Here is a 3,545-nt window from a genome sequence, read left to right as displayed (position 1 = left end):
ACACTTCCTGGGTGTTAGGAAGGAGCGTGGGTTGAGTTGTGCCTTGTGTGCTGGGTCTGAAATGGTAATGCTTCAGTCTGTATCATTCCAGTCTTTGCAGTGATGTACCCCCTATTGATCTTTGCTTATTCTGTCTTTGATAGTTGTTTTGGATAAAACTCTATCTTTAATGTATATACATGTTTTTAATTTTTTCTTTCATGATTTTTCTTTCACTGGTGGGTATCCAGTCTTGACCCTAAATATAGCGTGTGGGCAGACACCCATTCTGTCATTTCCGAGTCTTTCACCTATATAATTTAACTCCTGTGAGAGGTCTGATTACTTGTTAACATTCGACTTACGACCCTTTTGGAAGCAACCGTAAGACTTGGCTTAGTACATTGTTTATATCTAGTCTCGTAATGGGCCCTGCTTCTCCGCCGAAATATCGTGGTAAAACATCTAAATTACTCAGGTTCTCCAACACGCCTATGTCGACTCCCATGAGCTGGCAACAAAACTTGGTGGAGTCCCTTATTTATTTCTACTCTCCTCAGCAGACTGTGATGTGTCCCGGGATTCTGGACATATCGCGATACCACGCGACCCTATTGCAAACATAAAAGCACGAACATTAGTGCAGTCTGCTGTTTGCATCAAGGGTAACAGACGGACGAGATCGTAGATTGACAACTAGTGGATGACCGAAGTAAGTAGACCGGCTAGCGTTACATTAACTGAGACCGGGGCCGTCACCGTGGCTCGTAACCTCCACCATCTGTTCTTCAGAGTTGTGTGGTTATTTAGCTTAACTGGATACAACGTATTTGAACTTCTTCTGCGCAGAATAAGTCTGTACTCTCTTATATTCTAGGGCAAAAAAACGGATAAAGGTAACTGTCCTACCGCCGCTTACCGTGTGAAATAATGCGCTTTAACCTTATAAACAACGGGAAGTAGGATCATCTCTTTTACATCCGAAGGTGGGTCCATTAACAAACGATACTCCGATACCTTGAGAGCACAAACCGATGTCATTATAAAATATCGATGTTCATTAGCGCGTCTTGTTTGCAGGTGGATATCTCACGTAGACTTCTGTGCTGATTACTGAACTCACCACCTGACTAACTTCCCCGACTTGGCATCAGAGACTTTGTCCTTTGTCAGTCATGATTCTGGTAAGAATGAGCGCGGATTAGAGGATAGTGTCTTGTATGATATGGATTTAGGTGATTACACATATGAATTATATTTGGTATTTCATCCTGCTTCCTAGGTTTTTTGAACCCAATCTTCCTATTCAAGTGGTTACGTTATTTTCTTCGTATGACATTGTGAATCAGGATCCATGAATAGGAATCTGTTTTAACTGTGAGTAGTTTGCTGTTTCCCCCCCCCAAAAAAAATGTATTGCACTTATGGTTGTATTATGGGAATTTTTGACTTGTGTTTTAGATTAGATTAACTGTAGGATCGCCTTCTTTTAGGTTTCATCATTACAGATGTCACACTTTGGATTAATATTGCATGTACTGTGTACATTTACTTTTTCGCTGACAGCCTTGTGATGTATATGTCTCTTGAAGGTTTGCCCAATTATTGGTCTTGTGCAGAACTACTGTGGTCTTCTCAGCAATGTTTTTAGAAAAAACCTTTGTATACTAATATGCTCTCTCACTTTATTGAGAGTATTTATGGTGACAGTATTGTTTATATATTGTAGGTCCCCTGGGCAAGTGGAGTGTACCGCCTGTAAGAGGTCCTGAGGAACGTGGCCTTGAGCCGCCGAAACGCGCGTCGACCCAGTGCGGGTTTTCATCTTTGAGACCGATTAATTGGCACGACTGTTCGGCCAATTAATTTCAGTTCTTCCTTTTCCAGACGTTATGGTTGTGAATGGAGTATGTGTATGACAGTAGGAGTTTTGAGCGGTTGTGAGTGATTGAGTGTTTGATTCCAGGGGTTTATTTATGTAAGGTTTTGGTGTTATTTTCTTATATTCATGAATCAATGTATCGGTTTTCTTTTGTTCTTTCTGTGAATAATATACATTTGTATTTGTGATGTAATGTTATTTATAAAATGAAAATACAATGAAGTAGATAAAAGTAATTAAAAAAAAAAATATTTTGACAACTGTAATAAAATAAACTTCTTGGTTTTGAAGAAAATTTACAAAAAAGTATGTTGTGTATCTGTCACCTTTTCTAACATTAAGGATGGAATTTAGATCAGTGTCAAAAGATTATGGCCTTGATGGAACATTCCTTTTTAGTGTTTCCCTTTTCGCCCCTCTGTTCCTTGGCCACAATTAACTCTCTGAGGGGGTCCCATCGTTCTTGCTACTAGCATTCACGGTTTTTCAACCGTGGGATTATTTTGTGAACTAGGCTTTGTGTAAATATTATGTTGTGATCGGGTCCCGTTGTCAGCCCCGCCAGGATTATACCCCCCTGAGCCCTTACCGCTATCAGGGGCGTCACGCACAACCACTTGCCTCCAAACCCCTCGGGTCCGTAACCATGCCGGAGCGGTAACCATGATCCAAAGTCCCCTGCCTCTCTCTCTATTCCAGGAACCAATCACAGTCCAACAACAACCGGAAGCACTTCGCCTCGACCCCGGAAGGTCCACCCCTGAGGAAGCGACAGAACTAGTGAAAAGCGGAAGCAACATCGAAGGCGTCGTCGGAGCATTGTGGCAGGATACTCAGACTGGCCCAGGAGACGGAGACGGAGAAGAGGAACAGCCCGAAGCAGACGAGTGGTCGGAGGACTGGTGGGACTGGTGGAGTCCCTAAAGGAGGAGGCTGAAGAGCGGCCGTGGCTCTTTGAAAAGCTACGGCGGACCGCGTGAGTAGCCTAAACCTCCCCGTGAGCACGCTAGGTGCTCAGTGTACATATTGTGTATAGTTTTTCTCCCTTTTAGGCACTTATCACGTAGTTGAACCACTGTGAGATATTGTAAAGCACTTCACCGCAAGAAGTCCATCTTCCCGTCACGCCCCCTGACACCCTTGCTAGATTCACGTTCTTTAACCTTCTTTCCTATCCCTCTTCTCCGTGCCCTCCCCTCACGACTCGATCTCTTCTGCCCCATCACTTCCCGGTGTCGGTGGAAGCATACGTATTGAGTCCCTGTTCGGACTAACGGTCCCTTGTCTCTCTTATTGCCCTCCGAGGTGTCTCCCCAGCAAAGAAGACAGAGCCTAGCCGTGGACCAATCAGGGGGGGAGTCGAGCCGACCAAGAAGAAGAACCCGACCATCTGGAAAACGCTGTATTAGTCCATTATTCGACTCTTGTACTTTAATAAAACCCCAAACATAGCCCACTACCTACGGCCTCCTTGCCTGATTTTCCAGCCCGCTACACCCACACGACCACATCTGGTGTCAGAAGTGGGATTTGCTGGAGGAATGGAGGCCGTCATGAAGAGAATGGCCGACTCCCAGGAGCAACTGGGGAAATTCATGGAACAGTTCCTAAAAACGGCAGAGGATGACCGAGGCCAATTGCATGATGTTTTGAAGGGCCAAGGAACTGTGCATGAACAAGCAAT

The 3,545-nt window shown here is 44.3% G+C and overlaps 1 long non-coding RNA gene across 1 annotated transcript; it reads left to right on the top strand.

The window, feature by feature from the left end:
- The first annotated feature begins 638 nt into the window (after positions 1-638).
- On the top strand, positions 639-2,613 carry LOC144824704 (uncharacterized). Its single transcript, XR_013609068.1, has 5 exons — positions 639-691; positions 857-965; positions 1,060-1,163; positions 1,262-1,356; positions 1,709-2,613. It is a non-coding gene; the product is annotated as an uncharacterized LOC144824704 (long non-coding RNA).
- The last annotated feature ends 932 nt before the right edge of the window (positions 2,614-3,545 follow it).

The sequence above is a fragment of the Lissotriton helveticus genome, chromosome 3_1 (genome assembly GCF_964261635.1).
Source record: "Lissotriton helveticus chromosome 3_1, aLisHel1.1, whole genome shotgun sequence".
Taxonomy (NCBI): Eukaryota; Metazoa; Chordata; class Amphibia; order Caudata; family Salamandridae; genus Lissotriton; species Lissotriton helveticus.
This window is presented reverse-complemented; position numbering and strand designations above follow the sequence as displayed.